This window comes from Myxocyprinus asiaticus, chromosome 9, assembly GCF_019703515.2.
Source record: "Myxocyprinus asiaticus isolate MX2 ecotype Aquarium Trade chromosome 9, UBuf_Myxa_2, whole genome shotgun sequence".
Taxonomy (NCBI): Eukaryota; Metazoa; Chordata; class Actinopteri; order Cypriniformes; family Catostomidae; genus Myxocyprinus; species Myxocyprinus asiaticus.
In genome coordinates this window covers 28536159-28560158 of record NC_059352.1, presented here as the reverse complement: position 1 = coordinate 28560158, position 24000 = coordinate 28536159, and the positions used below count along the sequence as shown (strand labels likewise).

Here is a 24000-nt window from a genome sequence, read left to right as displayed (position 1 = left end):
ACATAGTCTGAAAGTTTGGAGGCAGCTCATTAGTCTCATGTGTCCCTACTGTGTTCTGTCTTATCACCCCAGATAAAAGGCAAGACACTACTGTGATGCAATGGCACAAGTGTATCACTAGTGTTTTATGATCTGCAAAAAACAAAACATGAACCTCCAAGTTTTTGAGAACTGCACATTTGCTTCCCTGCTTGTAAGTCAAAACATGTCAGTATAATGTAGATTATTGCCTTAAAACTCTTTTGAGGCTCTGCATAATGGACACTGCGGGATTGTGGATCGGTGACCTGGTGGCAGAGGTTTCATGCACAGTGAAATAACGCAGTCTCTCTATCCAGGAAAAGATTTGAAGAAAGTGTTTCCCTATTCCAGCACTGTTTTTAAAGGACTGAGAACACAGAAGGGACCATCACTAATAACGTGAGAGGTTGATGGAGCACCTTTGGACCTTATTTTTATTTTCCTTCATTTTTTCTCCACACATGTTGGTGTATAGACAGATGAGTGTAGGGAAGAGATCAAGAGATAGAGGTACAGAGGCTCTTTGACAGAGATAGAAGGAGCCACATGGCTTTATGTGCACAGCAAACATCACAGCCATAGTGCTCTTTCCGAGAGGGAAAACCCGTTTGGAGTTTTTGATAAACAAACTCAGTGGTAAAGGGCCATGTGAAAATGAATGAGTCACTATGAGTCTAGAATAGTTTATTCTACATCTACATTTCATTAGATTTGATCAAAGTGGCAGCTCTCTAACATTTACATTTAAAAAAATTGACTCTTGTGTAAAATGTGACTTGGGATAAAGTAGCTAGTCACATTTGCTCAGATACGGTGATCACAGACAATACACTGTAACTCGGGTATACCTCAAACTATCATATTCATTGCAGAGCCATGTAGAAGAGTAGTGCTGAAGCATAACTGATGTAAAAAATAAATAAATAAAAAAATTCCAAACAAATTTGCCAAAGGAACGGTATCAGTAGGAATGGAAATCATAATAATTAAAAAAAAAAACAGACATTGATGAATAATTTGGGGAACGAAGGTTCTCTCTCTCTTTCTGAGGTTTATAGCATTACATTGGCCACTGTCTGTCTTCCCCCACAATGCTGGTTTGGGGAAACTGAGAAGGTCAGTGGCCTTCTCCCATGGGGCTGTGGAAGAAAAAGCTCATTTTACATGGAATGCAAAGCCACTGTTTGTGATAACAGTGCCCTCTTTTTGCTGGCCAAGTCTAATGAATGGCAACTGTGTACAAATCAAGTGGAACCTATTTTAAGATCTGTGCAGCCTATAAGAAAAACTTAATTAGTCTGGTTGGTATAAATAGTCTTTTTAATCCACACATTTATATTTTTGGAGACAAGAAAAACTTATGTCACAAGCACTTTGAGAGTGGAGACATGCTTTCTCTCTCTCTCTCTCTCTCTCTCTCTCTCTCTCTCACACACACACACACACACACAAACTCATTCTCTTGCCAATTGAAAATTTGCCAAAGTTAATGTGCTGCTGACATTGTGATGTTAATAGATTGCATGAATGTTATGGTAACACTGCAATAACTATGGCTCACAACTTTATGGTGGTAGCCAGTATATTAACATAACATCCTAGATGCTTGCTTATTCCTAGTCTGTATTCACCCTCATTCTGTCTTGATGTGGGAATGACATAATCTGGTGTTATCCATTTCATCTGTCATTTCCAATTAGAGCATCAGTCTTTGTGTCCTTTTTCATTCTTGTGCATACCACATAGAGCTCGCTTAGAACATGGATAAGTCTCTCAAGTTCCTTTTTTGATCGTTCATGTTGATGTTTGGCATATACATTCAACTTCAACTTGAAAAGTTAAAGTGACAAATTGTCAACATTTCTTTTAATCTTTGCTGCAAGCCACCAAAGATACCCCAAAGATTTTACAGAGCTGGGCCTGAAGTCTGCTTACCAGCACCACTGCTCATATAGTTTATCTTTTCACCTGGTGTAGATGGGTTTCCTACTTCGTGATTGTTATCATGCACAGATTTTTCATCAATCAGAGTAAATTCAATATCCCATCCGAATGCAACAATCCGATGGCAGATTCCAAATGTCATGTTTATACGTACTCTAAACTCTGCAAACCCATGAAAATATGTGCAGAACATAGGAGTCCCAATGGTCAAGTGATTAACGACCTCCCGCTGGCAGGCGCTAATGCGTGCGTCGTCTCCCTCCATCTGGCTGGTGATTATGTTAATGAAGCTCACACTTAAAAATCACTGAAAAATTCACTTAAAAATCGGCTAGTGTGGCGCCGACTTAAGAGAAAGTGGCACAGTCAGCAGGCTTATAAGGAGCCGTTCACACAGGACACATTCTAGCATTTAAAAACACAGCACAGCATAAACAGAGCACAGCGTAATGGAACTAAAAGCAAAGGTTATAAATTGAACTATTTTAAACCTGACACAGCGTCAAGTTAAAAATGTAACACGTTGTGAGACACTGAAAAAAAAGCAAACATGGCGCCACAGCCAAAGACATTCTTCTGTTGCAGATGTACATTAGATAGACTAAAGATTGATTAAAAAACTATTGTTAATCAGTTTTTTTTTAATCCATGGCAATTATTCATCTGTTTAACAGATTATTTAAGATCTGCACCACCTCTTTTAATCGAATATTAATTTAATTTGGATTGAGCTCACTCAGATATTTTTTTAGATATTTACATGTTTACCTTTTAATTGACCCATCTGTCAGACTTTTAAATGGTAAGTTCACCCAAAAAATGACAATTCTTTTGTCATTTATTCACCCTCATGCCATTGTTAACTTCCGTGGAACATGAGGAGAAATTTTTAAGAATGTTGATGCTGGTCTTTTGAATGGGAGTGAATGGGGACTGAGGCGGTCAGTCCTTAACATTGTGCCTAACATCTCCTTTTGTGTTCCATGGAAAAAAGTCATACAGGTTTGGTACATGAGGTTGAGTGAATGATGGTGAATTTTCATTTTTGGGTGAACTATCACTTTAGCGATTTATTAGGCTGCATGTAAAAGCAGTTTTAAATTTATGCGATCCTCAGACTGTAAATCACAGATTCAAGTGGGCTAGTTAGCACTGTAAGCTTTTATACAGTATGTGTTTATTGAGTCTAAAGTCTATCCAGTTTATTTAACTCAGCATCTTTGCAAAATTGGTGGTGAAATAAAAATGTATCTCTTTGATTGTGTGGTTGTATTGAAGCATTAATAATCCTTTGTCGTGTTTCTTGTTCATAAGTATGACAAGTTTATTAAAGATCGCTTTATTGATCTGATCTGTGAGTGTTCCTTCACACTCCAGGGGAGAGTCCCAGCATGATTGTGGCGGAATAGACCTGCTGTGGCACATTTTGTTGCGTTCAGCTAATTCAAAAAGAACAGTAAACCCCATAAAGTTTCTTCATGGCTCTCAAGACAGTTTGAGAGTGGCCTCCTAAACAAGAGAGGGAGAATGAAAATATTTGGGCAGAGAGCAAGGTTTTGCTCTTGAAAGCACACCTCTGTCTCCTGTTAAAATCTCAGTAATCTCTTGTGACCCTTGAAAATTGCCCCTGAACCGGGATAAACCTTGACCCAGTTAGAAAAGCTGCATCGTCTCAGGAGGACGAAGTAAATGTTGAAGTGAACTTTGACCTATCTGTGTTGATATTGGATTTCTGCCAGCTTGCAGTTTCTCAGGCACTGGGGCTGTGTATGTGCGTGTGTATTTGTGTGGGAGTGTGTACATTTGTATGTGTGGGTGTGTGTCAGGGGATTGCGTGGGTATATATTTTACAGCTCCAAGGCAGTTTTTGGACCAGGATTGTGTGAAAAAGTCTCCCTGTGTGTTTTTGTAGGCGGTACCAAAACGTAGAGTTAGATGTATGATAAAGCAGCAATGTTAACCAAATGGAGCACTGTAGAAAAACAACAATCACAGAGCCACAAGCTTTTAAGCTGAGAGATAAATCACCACACAAGAAATAAAAAGGGGGGTTGTAGCTAAACTGTGATGCTATTTGTCAGAAAACCTTTTGGAATTGATCTGGACTTGCAGACTAGTTGGAGACTTTTTGACAAAGAGCAGGGCAGCTTCCAGGATCAAAGTTTTTGTTCTAATCCCCAGTCCTTTTTTCTATAAAGGTCTTGTCAAACATGATTGCCACTGATAAGGTTGTTTTGTTAGGGTGGGTATGGTGTACTGTCTTCTCTGGCTCAATGTTTTGAGTTTGTTTTCTTGCCTACATAAAGCTGTTAAGCCTCGCAGTGGTCGTGAGTGGAGCTGAGTCATTGAGGCTGGATCTGTCAGCTGTCTCTGAGTTGTAAAAATGATGGGCACCCCACAAAATCATCCCTTAAAGTAGAGATCATCCCAGAGTCCTCACTACATTTAATTAGGTGCCTTTTATGTTTTTCCACATTGCCATCCGCCAGGGGACAGAGGAGTTTCTGCCATCCACCAGGAGCCAAAGGAACCGCTGCTGTCTGCCAGGGGACAGAGGACCCACTGCCATCTGCCGGTAAGCGGAGGAGCCATTGCTGTCTGCCAGGGATGGAGGACCCACTGCCATCTGCCGGTAAGCGGAGGAACCGCTGCCATCTGCCAGGGGGCGGAGGATCGGCTGTTATCCGCCTGGGGGCAGAGGAGCGGCTGAGGACCGGGTGGGCAGCATGCCTGTGGGAGCCGAAGAAGAGCGTTTTCTCTCTCTCTCCTTTCTCTCTCTTTGTTTCTCCTGCTTGCTCTTTCTCTCTCCCCCTCCTTCCCCTCGTCTCTCTTAGATTCTCAGGAGGCGGGGAGGACCATCGGGTGGTGGAACGGCTGGAAGGGCAGCGTCTCCCCTCCAGAGATGGGGGGAGCAAGCCAGTCCGGATGGCGCCACAGCCTGAATCGGGCGGTGGAGGAGTGTGACGAGGAGGAGAGCGTGGCCAGGCCGTGAGGATGCACGCCCGGCGCTGAGTTGCCTAATCAGCGGGAGGGAGATAAAGGAAGAGCCGAGTATGCCAGAAAGAGAGAGCGAGACCCATGCAGCCGCTCTGTGTTTGTTTATGTTGCTGTGTTTTCAGTTTGATGTTCTGTTAATTAAAGTCTTGTTGAATGTGGATCCGGCTCCCACTTCCTCCTTTCCCAGATGAACAGAGATCCTTTACAATGAAAAATGCTAATAAAAATAAAAAGGAGTGATTTGTAAATTATATTCACCCTTTGCTATTGTAACGCATTCACACGATGGGCAAGGAGGAGGCGGGAACCAGCTGAGCAGTCCACGTAAACTTTTTAATGACACAAATGAACAAAACACAACATAAAACTGATGCACATACACAACTCTCATCTCTCTCTCTCTCGAACTGGTGCCCCGGCTCCTCTTTATCCCTCTTCTGGCTGATTCAGCGCCGGGCATCCATCATTACGGCCTGGCCACGCCCTCCTCGTCACATACCCCCAACGCCGGATTCAGGCTGGGGAAACCTCTGGCCTGATTTACAACCCCTCTCCCTTCCTGGAGGGGAGGTGTTGCCCTTTCAGCCGTCCTTCCCGCTGACCGGTCTTCCCTGCCTCCTGGGAATCTGAGTAGGATGAGGGGAGGGAGAGGGGAGAGAGCGAGCGGGAGAGATAGAGAGAGAGGAGAGAGAGAGAAAAACTGGCTCGCCAGTCCCCGAACACGCTGCCGACTGGTCCTCAGCCAGCTGTGCAACGATCCTCCGTGACGCCAGGTGATGACACTGGACCTCGCCTCCTGGTGGACAGCATCAGGTTCCTCCACCCCCTGGCGGCCGGCAGTGGCTCCTCCGCTTCCTGGCGGACAGCAGCTGCTCCTTTGCCTCCTGGCAGACGGCAGTGGGCTCCTCCACCTTCTGGCAAACTGCTCCAGTACCACTGGACCATACCTCCTCGGTGTCACAACCCTCCATCAGCAGCGAGGGCTCTCCAACAGCACATCCCTCCCAGGTTTCTGCACTAATGTAACGCATTCACACGATGGGCAAGGAGGAGGCATGAACCGGCTGAGCAGTCCATGTAAACTTTTTAATGACACAAATAAACAAAACACAACATAAAACTGACACACACACACAACTCTCTCTCTCTCGAACTGGCGTGTCCGGCTTCTTTTATCCCTCACCTGGTTGATTCAGCGCTGGGCGTCCATCGTTATGGCCTGGCCACGCCCTCCTCCTTGTCACAGCTATATCGAAAGCACCACAACTACACATAATATGATGTTTTACCTCGTGAATTTTATTGTGTGGAGCAGGGTGTGGTCATGTGTCTGTCACTGGGGAGAGAGGAAGTGGTAAGGACCATCACCTGGTGATTGTTAACACTAACATCTGTGTCTCGTTTCAGTGATGACGAAGATGGGCTTTAAAAGGCTGCCGAAGCAACAGACAGGGAGAGAGAGTCAGGGACAAAGAGACATGAAGTTGTGAAGCTAAAGTGTATATTCTGTCATGAAGCTAAAGTGAATATTCTGTCGTGAAACTAAAATGTATATTCTGTCGAGAAGCTAAAGTGTATATAATGTTGTGAAGCTGAAAAGCCAATACTCTTTTGTGAAGCTGAAAATCCAAAGACTGTGTTTGTTAGACTGAAAACCCCATTAAAACTTGACTTACCTGGACAGCTCCCTTCCTTATTCCTGGAACCTTTTACACTGGTGCCGAAACCCAGAACTTCTGTGAAGACTGGCCACCATGGACACCTCACCGCTGGGCGAAGTCATCCGTGCTCTGGCTAGCATCCAGGAGACCCATCACCAAGCCCTGAAAAACATGATTCGCCAGATGGTGTGCGGCATTCCGTGAATGTCAGTTTCTGAATCCAGCGGCCACCCCAAGGGCCCCATTGCGCCCGTTACCGTTAATTGAGGCCCCCTTCGAAAACATTGGTATGGACCTTGTCGGGCCATTAGAATGGTCAGCACGCGGATATCAGTTTGTATTAGTCCTGGTGGATTATGCAATGCGATATCTGGAAGCAGTGCCTCTTTGCAACATCTCAGCATGCAGTGTTACGGAGGCACTCTTCAAAATTATCTCCCGGGTGGGAATTCTGAAAGAATTCCTCACCAACCAAGGCACGACGTTTATGTCATGTACACTACGCAAACTTTATGAATTGTTGGGGATTAAATCGATTCGCACCAGCGTTTATCACCCGCAAACTGATGGGCTGGTGGAATGATTTAATCGAACCCTGAAAAACATAATTCGCAAGTTCGTGCACGAGGACGCAAAAAATTGGGACAAATGGCTGGAACCCCTATTATTTGCAGTTAGGGAGGTCCCGCAAGTCTCCACGGGGTTTTCCCCCTTCGAGCTTCTGTATAGACGTCAGCCCCGTGGGGTGCTTGACGTCATATGGGAGGCGTGGGAGGAAGGACCTTCCCTAACCAAAAATTAAATTCAATATGTCCTTGATCTTCGAGCAAAGCTACACACACTGGGTCAGTTGTCACAAAAAAATTTGCTCCAAGCTCAAGAAACACAAAGCTGGCTGTATAATTGGGATACCCAGCTACGGTAATTTGCACCGGGAGACAAAGTACTTGTATTGCTCCCCACGTCGAGCTCAGAATTACTCGCCAAATGACAAGGACCCTTTGAGGTTACACAACGAGTCGGGGAACTCGATTATGAGGTTAAATGAATGGATAAAGGCGGAGCACGTCAAATTTACCACCTTAACCTCCTTAAATTATGGAGAGAGGCGGTCACCATGTCCATGGCGACGGTAGTTCCAAAGAGGGCAGAGCTCGGGCCAGAAGTGAAGTTCAAAGTTGATCCATTCACCCCGGTCCCTTGTGGAGACCACCTCTCACCGTCCCAGCTCACAGAGGTGGCCAGGTTGCAAAAATAATTTGCGAACATGTTCTCTGCTCTTTCCGGTCGTACTAATCTCATACAACAACATATCGAGACCCCACCGGGAGTGGTTGTGCGTAATCGGCCATACCGTGTACCCAAGCACAAGAAAAAGGTGATTCGGGACGAATTTGGGGCAATGCTCGAAACGGGGATAATAGAAAAATCGCACAGCGATTGGGCCAGCCCAGTTGTTCTTGTACCTAAGAGTGATGGGTCAGTCCGGTTCTGTGTTGATTACTGGATCGGTTGGGTGCGGCTCAATTTTATTCGACACTGGATTTAACTAAGGGATATTGGCAGATCCCCTTAACTCCATTATCCCCAGAAAAAAATGACTTTTCTGCACCGTTCGGATTACACCAATTCATCACTCTTCTGTTTGGTTTGTTCGGGGCTTCCACCACATTCTAGCACCTCATGGATAAGATTCTCCAGCCACACGCTGCGTATGATGCCACCTATTTTAGGGGGGGTTTAAGCAGGCTGGACATTGCCCCGGCCTGAGTCGGGTGGTGGGGGTATGTGGAGCGGGGCGTGGTCATGTGTCTGTCACTGGGAAGCAGTAAGGACCATCACCTGGTGATTGTTAACACTAAACACCTGTGTTAACAATCACCAGGTGATGGTCCTGTGTCTCGTTTCAGTGACGACAGAGACAGGCTTTAAAAGGCCGCAGAAGTGACAGACGGGGAGAGAGAGTCAGGGACAAAGAGACCTGAAGTTGTGAGGCTAAAGTGTATATTCTGTTTTGAAGCTAAAGTGTATATTCTGTCATGAAGCTGAAAAGCCAATGCTCTCTTGTGAAGCTGAAAAGCCAAGACTGTGTTTGTTAGACTGAAAAACCATAAAACTTGACTTACCTGGATTGCCACCCTGCTTCCCGCTCCTTTCCTTATTCCTGGAACCTTTTACATATTGTTTTTTTGAAAATGTACAGTAATTTCAAATCAGATGATTACAACACGCTATAACTAATAACAATAAAAGACTAATAACAATTTGATGAGTTGAAATAACAAGGCGATGTGAAACAGGAGATGTTAAACAGTTGAGGCAATTGTGTCATAGTACTGTATACTGTATAAGGAGCCTCCAAAAACAGCCTAGTTCTTTAAGAGTAAGGATCGTTCAAGACTTCTCAGTTTGCCAACAGATGCTTCAGCAAATAATCCAGCACATTGAGAACAATGTTTCCCAAAGACTAGTGGAAGGATTTTGGGCATTTCACCCTCTACAGTGCACAATATAGTTAAAAGATTCAAGGAATCTGGTCAGATCTCGGTGCGTATATGGCAAGATGAAAACCACTTCTGAATGCTCATGATCTCTGATCCCTCAGATGTCACTGTCTTAAAAAACATAATTCATCTGTAATGGATATCATGAACATGGGCTTGGGATAACTTTAGTAAACCTTTGTTAGTCAACACCACTCGCCGCTGCATCCACAGATGCAAGTCAAGACTTTACTGTGCAAAGCAGAAGCTGTACATCAACACTGTCCAGAAGCACTTCTCTGAGATCGGTCTCATCTTAGATGAAAAGTGGAACAGTGGAACCATGTTTTTTGGTTTGATGAGTCCACATATCAAAAAGGTTTTGAAAAATACAGCCGTCATGCTATCCAGGCCAAAGAGGAAAAGGACCATCCAAGCTGTTATTAGCATCAGGTCTAAAAGCCAGTGTCTGTATGGGTCAGGGGTGTGTCAGTGCCCATGGCATGGGTAACTCTCACATCTGTGAGAACACTATGAATTCAGACAAATATGTACAAATTTTTGGAGCAACATATACTGCCATCCAGCACCGTCTTTTCCAGGGACATCCCTAAATTTTCCAGCAGGACAACTTCAAACATCATACCGCCCAGATTACAAGTGTATCGCTGTGTAAGAAGAGCGTGTGGGTGCTAGATTGGCCTGCCTGCAGTCCTAACCTGTCTCCAATTGAGAATATGTGGCGCATTATGAAGCGCATTAGATGTCAATGAAGACCCCGTACAATTGTGCAGCTAAAGATCTACATAATGGATGAATGGGGGAAAATTCCACTTTCTAAACTTAACAAACTTTTGTCTTCAGTGCCCAAATGCTTAATAAGTGTTATTATAAGAAATGATGTTTCACAGTGGTAAACACTCAACTGTCCCAACTTTTTTGGAGCATGGTGAAATCATCTGATTTGAAATAACTGTACATAAAAAAAGAAAAAAAAAAAAAAATGAAATTCACAGGGTAAAACATCATATTATGTGTAGTTGTATAACTTTCAATATAGCAAAGGGTGATTATAATTTACAAATCACTCATTTTTGTTTTTATTAGCATTTTTCATACTGTCCCGGCTTTTTTGGAATTGGGGTTGTAACTGCATGCACCATCCTCTAAAAAAATAGATAATTAATCATTATTTTATCAAAACCCTATTTATGTGGCATATTTTCTTCTCTTACTTTATAGTTTAATCTTAGGATATTCCCAATCAAATTATGATTACAGTGTGCATGTGTTTTATACTTGTTCACTTTCTTATTTACATCCCTTGCCGTTCCAAGCCCAGTTGATGCAACAGTGTGCATGAACATGTGTTTGTGTTTTTGTTTGCATTTTGCTTGTGGATATGGCCTGTGTTCCATTCTTACCTCCACAGCAGCTGTGACTGTGGTCATACAGTGCTCCATGGTGATAGTTGTTGGTTTGTGCCTGGGGGCTTCACAGCTCTCTGTTTCTTGGCCAGCATTGTGTAATCACTCACAGTGGCTCTACAAAAACAGCTTTCAAAATCAGCTGGATGTCTCTCAGTGGAACAGCATTCCAGCAAGGACAGAGAGAAGGGCATATTAGTAGAAAGAGGACAGCAAGGCACAAGGGACCTGTGTGTGTGCATTTAGTATGTATGAATGTTTGTGTGCATGTTTGTATGGGTAGTTAACTTGTCCTGCAGTGTGACATGCTATACTGCCCTACAAAGCCAAAACGCAGTAACTACAGCAACATTAAAACTGAGAAAACTGTTTTTTTGTTGTCCAGCCAAATGTGGATTATAAAATAGTCTCACTCTTTTTGTTTCTGAATTTGAGCATAGTAGAGTCAAACTCATTTGTCACAGGAGACCCGATTTTGGTTTTAACTCAATATTGACAAAATGTGTAGTTACTGCGTTTTGGCTTTTTAGAGCAGTATACTCCATCTAAAACTATTTAAAACAGCATTTAGCTAATTCTTTTAGAATTATTATGTATTCATCTTTTATGACATCATATTAATTGAGAGGCTACATGGATTATTTATACTTTTAAAAAGTTGTTTGTCTCACTGCAGGACCATTTTAAATGAACTAGTGAAAGCAAAAGTTGATAAGCTTAAACAAAATGGTGACCAGTTACATGATTTAAGATATACACTTTATGTATCTTACATATCTTACATACATTTATATACATTTTAATCTAAAATCTTAATGTTGATAAAAGAACCATTTTCATTTGTGAATTTTCAAGTGTGTGAGACAGAATTCTTACAAGTTTGTGTATGTGTGGGGAAGTGAGTTTAGGTGTGTGCGTGTGAGTGTGTGTGTATACGTAGAGGATTTGTACGTCCGCTCCAGCTGTGTTTGGGAATCTGACAGATTATTCACTAAATTTATTCTCTTTATTAAGCCTCTGGGTCTAGGCCAAGCCAGTAAGAAGCACTCTCAGCTGTAACCCCCTCCATGCCACGGCACATGGCTGACTCACTGAGTGTTCTGTTTATGGGTGATATAGAGAGCAAGAGATTTTTTCATTTTCTCTCTGCTTGAAAGTCTGTGTGTGCACTCGTATATTTATGTGTTTCCGTGTTTGTGTATATGTGTGTTTCTTTGTCTACATGTCTGTGTGTGTACATGAATGTCTGTTTGCATGAGTGTGTGTTTATAAGAGGAAGTCCATGTGCGATTCACCCGTGCGGATTTCAAATTCTATGATAATTTTGTTCAGCCTTATATCATTCCAAACCAGTATGATTTTCTTTCTTCTGCGGAACACAAAAAAATAATTTTAAAGGATGTCCTGTTCACTGATTTCAATACAATGACAGTTGATAGGTACTCAAAAGGGGTCATGTCATGCATTTTTTCCCCTTTAGGTTTACTTAGAATAGTAAAAGTTTGTGCTCAAAAGACAGTTATAATATAGTATTAAATTACCTTTTTCCACCCTGTCTCTGGCCATCTGTCTGAGAAACTCGGTTTTCTTTGCTGTCCCCATTAAGACTTAATATACTGTGTTATGACTGACTAACATGTTTGAAATGCAAACATCCCCTGCCAACACTCGTAATAAAGAATTAAAATGTGTAAGCAATTTATAAAATCCACTGAAAGCTCAGTCCACGCAGTCATTAGCTATTTGTCCCAATTCATGTAAGCCACACAATCAAACTACAAAAGTTGTTCACTTTCAATACACATCCCGTGTAATGGGAAATATGGGATGTTTGCCGGTCGACTGGGGGAGGGGATTGCTCTCGACTGTTTCGCTTCTTTAATACAGGATAATGGGTGTCCTAGCTAATACAAACCAGATGAGACGGCAGCCACTAGCTTGTACTACACCATTGTATTTTGTTGCACTCTGTGCTACACGTTCTTCTTACTCAATAAAATCATTTAATCTTACATCAATATTTCATGATCAATATTACGTATTTCTTTGGTAAGTAACTGTGTAATAAGCACAATCCGCTCTGCACTGGATTCAGGGCTTAACATTAAATTTTTGGCTAACCGGCCTCTGTTGCTAGTGGTATTTCAGCCACTCAATATCTTCACTGGCCAAAATCCCCCGTCCCACAAAAAGTAATGAAACTAACTAGAGACTGTAACTGCATGCATTTGTTTTGGACATTTTATTTTAACAAGAATGATGAGCTCAGCAGGACGCACGCCTAATGATTTAAGTCGTCTCTTAGAATATCTAAAGCAAACATGACCAGTTAACTGGAGTAGGACAGAACAGGAGGAAAACTTTGTTAATAATTTTTTTATTGGTCTATGGAAGGTCAGAGTTTAACCCATTTTAACCCCTTTAAACATTCTAAAATGTACTTGCCTTTATGAAAGTTGTTCTTCTGTTTTTTAAAGGTGGCATTTGTAATAATAAAGCCATTGCCACAGGTAAGACCATGGATGGCTCCACATTACTCTGGTTAGGCCTAAACATGTTTAGAAACCTTTAACTACAACAGTTAATAATTCCATGGAGTACAAAATGGATAATAAAATGGAGATGTTAGGTAGATAAAACTCAGTCACTATTTACTTTCATTGCATCTTTTTCCTGGAATGGAAAAATACATGAATCTTTGATGGAAGAAAGTCTTAAGGGTTTGGATCAAGATAAAGGTGACTGAATGATGACAGAATAATTATTAATAATAAAGATGAAGTCTTGTAGATTAGCCCTAATCGATTTAATATGCATATACTGTATACCAGTTACCAGTTAGTGTTTCTGCAGTAAAAACATTTTAGTTTGGATGTATTTAAAAAAAACTTGTAATCGATGTTGTCGCAGGGCACACTTTTCCTCTTTTCAAGTAGAAACAATAAATGCTCTTTTCAGACTTGAGAGGAAATTTTGAGTTCTGTACATTTTGTACATGTGCTCTGCACATGCGTCAAGCACTAGGAAGTGTAATCAAGCTTTTATAAGTCTTTTAAAGACGTACGATAGGCTTTGGTGAGAAACAACCCAAAATGGTTGTTAAAAATCTTGACTTCAGCCATGGCTAACATTTTGGGTTGTTTCTCACCAAAACCTATTTTATGCCTCCAAAAGACTTGGAAAATGGTGCACAGGTCGCATGGACTAATTTTATGATACTTTTGGGTCCTTTTATACATTTTAAATGTGAGTCACTATCAACTGCATTGAAATCAGCGAACGGTAAATTTCATCCTTTAAAATTCATACAAGTTTGAAACAGCATGAGTAAATGATGACAGAATTTCAAATTTGGGTGAACTTTTCCTTTAACTGAAAACTGAAATCATTTCGAAAGCTTGAGGAAGCCTTAACTAATTAAAGGAAAGTTAATCTCTGTGACAAATATTTAGACCATTCCTTCTTCAGCAACATCTTGTAAACAGCCTTGACAATAATGTGAAAAGAGATTTATTCAGCACCACAACATGTTTTAGAAAGCTTAATAAATGGTAGCACTAGATTATGGAAATGCTGGTTTTAAAAATTACAAAATGTGAAAGTTTTGATATTCATTAAGAGTGGCTGACAGAGTCTATTTAAGTGAATATTCTGCACAAAGTTGAAACCACAGGAAGTTTGATGTAAAATTAACATGATTCTAAATATGTTTTCTCTCATATTAGAGGATCAATCCACTCTTATGACCACATAGAGGGAGAAGCTGAATATTCTTGGCCCTCTCGCAAAGAGCTTTCAGTGGCCTTGAAATTGTTCTCTTGTTGGCAGATGAATCAAAGTGCAGCCGTTCCTTGATGTATTGTGAAATATTTATCAAACAAGACAATGCAAGGAGTGGCACAAATCATAAATATTAAGTAATATAAAAATGCTAACGTGAAACACATTTTAGAGAAAGAGCAGTGCAGGGCCTATCTGTCCATAAAAAAATATACTGAATTCGGGGAATAGATGCATTAAAAAAAATGTGGAAACCAAATGCAATATAAACCATACATCTGGTCTTTTGCAATATGTTGCATGTTGACCATTATTGTTAGGAGTGGGAATTGCCACAGACTTCCCAATTCGATATTACAATGATATTTAGATGCTGATTTGATATGCATTTAAAAAAAAAAAAAAATTTATTGCGATTTTATCCACCTTATTTTGCAATGCGGAAGTAAGCAACGGCTGCGTTTCCGGCGAATGTGAGGAAGTTCCGCTGGCATTGACGAGTGTAAATAACTAGAAGGTTATAATACCAGAGTTACTGATCTGGGCTTATAAACTATCACACAACCACAGGATGTACAGCAGAATTATGCAGATAATTTTCTAATGTCAGCATTTATAGTAAAATACTAAGTAAATCATTCACTTGTTGCTGTTGTTGCATTCTGAGATGCTATTCTTCTCACCACAATTGTACAGAGCGGTTATCTGAGTTACCGTAGATTTTGTCAGTTCGAACCAGCCTGGCCATTCTCTGTTGACCTCTGTCATCAACAAGGCATTTCCGTCCACAGAACTGCCACTCACTGGATGTTTTCTGTTTTTGGCACCATTCGGAGTAAATTCTAGAGACTGTAGTGTGTGAAAATCCCAGGAGATCAGCAGTTACAGAAATACTCAAACCAGCCTGTCTGGCACCAACAATTATGCCACGTTCCAAATCACTGAGATCAAATTTTTTCCCCATTCTGATGGGTATGTGAACATTAACTGAAGCTCCTGTCCCGTATCTGCATGATTTTATGCACTGCACTGCTGCCACACAATTGACTGATTAGATAATTGCATGGATGATTGTTGGTGCCAGAAGGGCTGGATTGAGTATTTCTGTAACTGCTGATCTCCTGGGATTTTCACACAGCAGTCTCTAGAATTTACACAGAATCGTGCCAAAAACAAAAAACATCCAGTGTGCGGCAGTTCTGTGGACGGAAATGCCTTGTTAATGAGAAAGGTCAACAGAGAATGGCCAGACTATTTTGAACTGACTAAGTCTACGGTAACTCAGATAACCACTCTGTACAATTGTGGTGAGAAGGATAGCATCTCAGAATGCTATTCTGAGATGCGGGTTGGTGCTGTTTTGGCGGCATGAGGGTGACCTACACAATATTAGGCAGGTAGTTTTAATGTTGTAGCTGATCGGTGTATGTACCTGCATAACCTCTGATGATGCCTTTATTTATTTCCAAAGGCGATGTTTCATAAGCCATGCTGAATGTGAGATCTGCGTGTCAGTTTACTATACACTGCTAAGAAAGAGCGAATGCTCTCTGACAAGAACGGAGAGTAAAATGCGTTTATTATTTTGCCAAGATGAAACAAGATGCAGTTTTGGTGCAAAGAAAGTTGAAGCAGCATTTTCCCTGCATCTTTCTTCTTTCTGCTGGTTGTGTAAAGTTTGTGGAGGGCAGTGTGTCAGATGGCGACGAGGACTGTCCGTGTCAGCGCTTATTTGATTTATTCTGCCAGTGCAACAGTGTGTGATTAAACAATGGCAAAATGTGATAAACAGTAAAACTATATGCGCTCAAAACCAAAGAGTTTATGAAAATCGTAATTAATGATAATAATATGCCCACATTTATTGCCAGCCTGTAATATAAAGCAGCATAATGTAGTATTTTTGCATAGCTAAAATAGCTGGAAGTGGCTTATGCCGGAAGTGGTCCACATTCAAGGCTGATAATGGTGGCGCCCTAGTTATGCTGAAAAATAAGGTGGATATATTTAGCTGTGTTAACAGCATTTTGTCCATGTGACTCCCATACAACATGCTTCATAGGGATATATGGACGCTAAGCTCAGCCCTTTAACAGGGCAATTAATGGATACTTAACAAATAAATAGACTAAATATCTATAACTTGTTGATTCAAAGTTTAAACAAGAAAGATTTCAATTCAGATTAACATAAAACTGCTTATGCGCATCTCGGAAGCAGAATCATACACTTCAATATAGGTCTGTTGTTCTTCCCTGTTTTATTTGCAAAAATAAAAATATAAATAAAATGTATATTTCCTATTGACACACTAAAGCTGAAGATATAAATAACCATCTTAAGACAAATGTTGTTGTGAATTATCTTATGTGTCTTAAACATTTGCAAAATAATGTATGTATAATTATGTTTTTAGCCTTAGTCAACCTGTGTTGTGTGTTCACAGTTTCCTACATTCCTGCACCCAGAGGCTTTTCCTTGAATGCCTGCCCTTTTGTTGGGTAAAGTGAAGATCAATAGAACTTCAACATCACATCACAAGTTCTTCATATATAAACTTTTATTCTGAACAAGAAAAGCAAATTGATGTGTGGCTAACAACCATGTTTGAAAATTCATCACTTTTATACATAAAGCACAAAGGCTGAGTGGCCTCTAGACACATGTGACAGCATTCTCCCTGTGGGCGAGAGCCAAGCGTGTGGTGGCAGATTGGCTGCAACATGAGAGAGACCAGAACTTGAATTTAATTCCATCATAATGCTGGGTTTGTTTAGTGCCACTAGCAAGAAGGATCCAATATTGATACATATCATTGTATCATCCATCAACCCTGCTTCAGAAGTTGTAGACAACCTCCTGTCTTTTTGATTCTGCTGGTAAAGTTTCCCTCAGTAGCAAATCTGAGATCACTTTTGAAATCATATGATGGTGAATGTTAAGATTTGGATTGGAGAAGTTAGTTCTGGACAGTAATAAAAAGCAGGTTAGAGCCATTCTCTCAAAGTGCATGACAAATTATCTGTTTGGTAAAAGGAGAGATGCTGTATATCACTTATGCACAGAAGAGTCCATAATATAGCCTGTCCATGTGGATGCCAAATACACTTAATCAATCAAAGTCATAACCATGTGTTAATATGGAAAAATAACTACGATACTGACTTTGTTTAAATACAGTAAAAATAATTTCATGTTACTTTTGAATATTTCAATAAACACGTGAATCTTTCTTCTTATGGATGCATATACTGTACAGAGGTCAATGCATTTTAGAGGAGTGCTTAAAGGGATATTCCAGGTTCAGTACAAGTTAGGCTCAATTGACAGCATTTGTGGCATAATGTTAATTACCACAAAAAATAAATTCGACTCATCCCTCCTTAAAAAATAAAAGCAAAAATTGGTATTACAGTGAGGCACTTACAATGGAAGTGAATGGGGCCAAATTTGACAGGGCTTAAAGGCAGAAATGTGAAGCTTATAATTTTATAATAGCACATACATTAATTCTTTTTTTAAAACTCATGTATTATTTAAATTGTAAAGTTGTTTAAATCATAATTATTAGTCATTTTAGGGTTTGTTGACATTACATCGTCATGGTAACGAAGTTGTAAAATTGTATATAACTTTGCACAGAAAAGGTTAGTAAGCAATTTTATCACACTAAAATCATTAACTTTTATTGAACCCAGAATATTCCTTTAACTGCCATTGACCCCCATATGTAAAGGCAGTACAAAAAAAAGCTTGTGTAAATGCCATTTATTTCATGATTTTGCATCAAACGCATTTAGTAACCTTTTTGTGTTGTAGCAACAAATTGCTTCTAATTGTGCCAAAATAGTTGCAATGATACATAATCAATGGTGTAGCTCACAGCTGTTGCCAAAGTAGCCTTTAAACACAGCTGCTGCTGCACCCAACACCCCCCACTCCCCATCCCACCCTTCCATTCCCTCTTTCTCTCTTCTCTCTTTTTCTGACTCGTCCTCCACCCATGTTTTTAATTTTCTGTTCACTTTCAAAAGCTGTCACCTTAACAACGGACTATAAAATAAGTCACTGTTTCCTCATGATCCCTGAACCCCAAAAACCGCCCAAAGCTGAATACTGGTTTGCCCCACTTTGTAGTGTACGGAATTAAAGCTCTCAGAATGACTGTTTGAAAATATTTTATTAAGGTTTTGGAAGCCCTTGGCTCCAGTTGGGAACAGGGGGACTATTGTCCCTGCATCTTATAGAGGCTGCTGTTCTGCTTAGCACTATAAGATGAGGAGTGTTAACCCACGATTCAGAATTAGCTGTTAGTTGTGTGGATGTGTGCTTCTTACTTCTTTCTTTTTTTTTTTTTTTTCTTGTTGCAAGGATGGAGGTGACTTTATAACCAACTTTCTTCTCATGCTTTGTGTGAATCAGCTGAGGCAGCATGTTGTTGCGTTGAGGAGAAACATGTGGTTTTTGTTAGTAGGGACTGGTTGTCTGGCACTATGATATTCACTGGGGGTTAAAGATAAATGGGAGGGGTTGGAAGGGTAATGGGACAATGAGATTGAAGATCCTGTACAACAGGATGGGAATCAAGGGAGAAACACTGCTATTGTGATAGACAACTTTCTCCACTGAAAAGACCAGCATTACTGGTCACCAGCATACAGTATGTTGTGGACTGGATGCTGGTCCTCAGCATAGGATGCTGATGTGCTGGTGTTAACTAGCTTAACCAGCAATACTTCCTTGGTCAATTCAGATTCAAAGTTGTCACAAATGTAGTGTTGCAGTCATGCAGTGTGACTGCTCCTATGATATAAAAACACCCAGTCAGCTTTGTCAATCGGCACATTTGAGACCAAGGTCTCATACAGTCTGATAAGCAACAATAGCAGAGGACCGTAAAAATTGTACAATGTGCATCCGGCTTAAGCTATTTGTATGTTGATTTCACTTAAAAGTGTAAACAATGTGGCTCTGTGGCACTACTAAAATATGTCTCTGTAAGTTTGGGAGGCCTGTGCAGCCTGACACAGCAACATCAACTCGACCAGTGGTGTAAGTTTGGCACAGGACTATCTGTTTGTACAACTAATGGAAGATGAGGGGAGTTTTTTGGAGTCTGTTTATTTTAGCAGTTCCTCTTGGTGATGCAATCCCTTTTAGTGGTGTAGAAATTACATACTTAATTTAGACAAACCTGCAAATGAGTACATAAAAAATATACACACAACATGCACATCATACACCAATATTTTGTTTGTTGACCAATGTTCCCGAATTCTGTGATTCAAGGACATTTAATTTTGATTGCATTATTCACTGTAAATGTCACTAAATCATACTAATACAAATTATGAAAGCCATAAGGACTAAAAGGCACAAATGTTCCAATATGTGCATATGTATTTGCAGCTGGAGCAGATGCTGTTGCAGCAGTCATGAGATTCAGACCAGCAGAGTGTGTCTGGTGCAGAGAAAGGCTGGCTGAGAGAAGAAAGCAGATCTTATAGACTGAAGCTGCAGGCCTATCAGGAAGGCCAGCACAGACAGGCCCAGCTGGTGCTGAAACTACAGGCCAAGGTCCACTGTTAATCATTCAATCCATTCAGTTTTGTCAAAGACAGAGAATATATTAATTTCCCTGCTGAAAAGACCAGCTTAGACCAGCATGAATTTCCATGCTGGTGGACCAGCATAGCCCTGTTGTTTACCAGCACAAAATGCTGTCAGCATGGTTTCTGATTAAACTGGTTGACCAAGGGAGGCTTGCTGGTTAAGCTAGTTATGAAGCCTGGTAGGGCACAACCATACCAGCATTCAAAACTGTTCAAAGCAATGCTGGTCTTTTTAACAGGGCTGGGGCATTTCAACCATAAGATGAATTGATGTAGTTGGGAATGTGTTCCATCTTAAGTTGTGAAGAAAATAGTAAAGGTGTGTCTGTTTCCACAGTTGCTCCAGTTTAAGGAGAGATGTGGAAATCTAGAGCAGCAGGTCTTGGAGAAAACCTCAGAGTCTGAGAAACTGAGGCTCTCGGTTTGTCCCTCTTGAGAACTTTGCAGGTTTACTGAAGGAAGAACCTATCGCTCCCTCACACAGAAATTTCACACAAACAACACATAAAAAGCACAGTTGTGGCTCTTTGATTTAAAGAAATATATGTGCTCCTGTGGCTGTTTTCGTCTATTGTCAATCGTTGCCAGGTGTTGAACTGTATGTTGCTGTGTCCGGAGTAAACCTGTCTCTGTCTGTGTTTAGCTGCAGTCTCACCTTGATTCCTCAGCACAATGTCTCCAGCGCTTTGAGCAGGACCACAGCCTGGGAGTCCAGAGTAAACTCGCTCTGCTGGAGGATGAGCAGAAACGGTGAGAACAAGAGAGAAATGTGCTTCAGAAAGTGAGAGGCACAGAGAAAAATGCAGCCAGACAGATAGAGGTAGAAGAAGGGAGAATGGGTGAGAAAACCTGGGAAAGACAACCAGGCAAAGAGTGCATACAGAGTTGCTGTTTGGAACCAAAGGGGAGTTGTACATTTTGAGAAAATTAGAATGATAAACCTTGTAGAAAGGCTGTCTTTCTGGTTTTCCCTTGCTACAGAGAAATTGTTCTTCACTGTTCTTCCGTGAAGAACGTGAATTTTCTTGATAAAAAAATATGATTGTGCCTGGTAACGTGCATGTAAAATGGCTAGAAATAGCATTTTAGCTTAGCGTAAAGCTGACAATTTACACAAGGTATATTTCTATTTCTTGTGCTCCAAACTTACTTCAAACTTACTTCTCTGTCTGCTCGTATGAATGTAACACATCATAAGAAAGTGTTTCACTGCTGATCGAATGCACTTTGGATCGCATCATTTATATGTATAAATGTTTTCCATCTGAAAGGACTAAATATTAAATGAAACAAATGACAATAAAATGCAAAGTAATCTCTTCAGTAATCAAAATACTTTTTGAATGTAACTGTATTCTAAATACCAATGGTTTAAATTGTAACTGTAGTGGAATACAGTTACTTATATTTTGTATTTTAAATACGTATTCCCGTTACATGTATTTCGTTACTCCCCAACCCTGGTTATGTCAAACTGTGTGCTGCCAGGCTGCCAAGCTTTCATTCATTTTTAAACCTTAGTGGCTTTGTCAGAGAATGCACTGCAGAGCACAGTTAATTCTATCATCTGTGGCTCTGCAGTCTTAACACAGTCTATTTAATTTTCTGTGTCAGAGAAGTCAGCTGTGCTAGGGCTCATGAAAATTTAATCACAGGCCACAACTAGCTGAAAATCAGCTGGGAAGAAATGTTACATTAGCTGGGTTTCCATCAGATATTTTTATGCAAATTTTGGGATAAATACTGGATGGAAAAACCAAGATGCTGATAAAATTTCCAAATTGTGCATAAAAACATTTATACACTCACTTGAGAAGACGTGCAAAAAGTACACTGGAAACACATTTACCGACTAAATTCCTAGAAGCACATCAAAAATTTATGTAACTTTGCCTCAACAGGTCATGTGACTGAAATATATGCTCAAAACTGGACTAACCAGCAGAGCAATACCCTTAGAGGACAGGGTGGGAATTTTTTTTCTGAAATACTTTTGCGTGCCCTTGCAAAAAGTGTTGTGTGCCCTCGCAATAAATTTACCATGGTTTTACTATAGTAACCATATTTATCCATGATATTCATAGTGAAACCATAGTGATAATACAGGAAATCAAAACTATGGTAATAAAAATAATAATTTTGTGGTTATTATATTTCCCTTTCGTTTACAGTTCAATCGACATTGCGGTAAACGCTTTTGGGGAATTCCTTCTCTGACAACCTAATTGAAGCCCTTGTATAATAACGGCAATCATATGATTGGCAATGGTGTTTGATGAATGGCGGGCCCCTTTAGGCGTGCAGTTCGCCAATACAAGCGGGTGCTCAATCACCATTTCTTCAGAATTTACTTCCTTCAAGACCGACATCGTCTCGTCTTGACTACAACTACATCTCATCTTGAAAAGCCCTTGTAACAGATAAAGGCTGGATAGTCAACATAAATTGAATATAAATGAACTTAAAACCAACATAAACAGGGGGCCTGGGTAGCTCAGTGGTAAAGACGCTGGCTATCACCCCTGGAGTTAGCTAGTTCACTAGTTCAAATCCAGGGTGTGCTGAGTGACTCCAGCCAGGTCTCCTAAGCAACCAAATTGGGTAGGGTCACATGGGGTAACCTCTTCGTGGTCGCTATAATGTGGTACGTTCTCGGTGGGGCGCGTGGTGAGTTGAGCGTGGATGCCACGGTGGATGGCGTGAAGCCTCCACACGCGCTATGTCTCCGTAGCAAAGCGCTCAACAAGCCACGTGATAAGATGCGCGGATTGACGGTCTCAGATGGGACTGGGATTCGTCCACCGCCACCTGGATTGAGGCGAATCACTACGCGACCGCGAGGACTTAAAAGCGCATTGGGAATTGGGCATTCCAAATTGGGTGAAAAAGGGAAACCCCCCCCCCCCCCCCAAAAAAAAACAACAGACACAAAATCAAATCAAATCAAACCACATTTATTGTCACACAGCCATATACACAAGTGCAATGGTGTGTGAAATTCTTGGGTGCAGTTCCGATCAACATAGCAGTCGTGACAGTGATGAGACATATACCAATTTACAATAACATGAATTTAACACAACACAATTTAAAGTCTAATATACACATAATTACACACAACACAATATACAAATAATAACATACACTGTACAGTATACAATACGCACAATATAGATACACATTATTCAATAAAAATACAAAATAAAAAAGTATATATAGTAGTATATATAGAATGTACAGTATGTTGTATTGTACTGTATCGACATTCAGGCTGTCGGTTGATAGTTCATTTTTAAGAGAGAATATAATATAATAATATAATTTATGACAGTCCGGTGTGAGATATAAGAGTAAGAGTAGTAAAGTGCAGTGCTGATGTATTTTGATCGTGGGAGATCAAGAGTTCAAAAGTCTGATTGCTTGGGGGAAGAAGCTATCATGGAGGCGGCTGGTGCGGGTCCTGATGCTGCGATACCGCCTGCCTGATGGTAGCAGTGAGAACTCGGGTGGCTGGAGTCTCTGATGATCCTCCGAGCTTTTTTCACACACCGCCTTGTATATATTTCCTGGAGGGAGGGAAGCTCACCTCCGATGATGTGTCTGGCAGTTCGCACCACCCTTTGCAGTGCTTTGCGGTTGTGGGCTGTGCTATTGCCGTACCAGGCGGAGATGCAGCCACTCAGGATGCTCTCTACAGTGCAGGTGTAGAACCGTGTGAGGATGTGGCAGTTCATTCCAAACTTCCTCAGCCGTCTCAGGAAGAAGAGGCGCTGATGAGCCTTCTTCACAATGACTTCAGTGTGGATGGACCATGTGAGTTCCTCAGTGATGTGGACAACCAGGAACTTGAAGCTGCTGACTCTCTCCACTGGTGCTCCATTGATGGTGATGGGACTGTGTTCTCTGTCTTTTCTTCTGAAGTCCACCACAAGCTCCTTTGTCTTTCTGACGTTGAGGGAGAGGTTGTGCTCCTGACACCAGTGTGTCAAAGTGTGCACCTCCTCTCTGTAGGCTGTTTCATCATTGTCAGTGATCAGACCTACCACCGTCGTGTCATCAGCAAACTTAATGATGG

At 41.0% G+C, this 24000-nt stretch overlaps 1 pseudogene; it reads left to right on the top strand.

Annotated features, from left to right (window-relative positions):
* The window catches only part of LOC127446495 (rootletin-like), a 93530-nt pseudogene that overhangs the window by 3995 nt on the left and 65535 nt on the right, over nucleotides 1-24000 (top strand).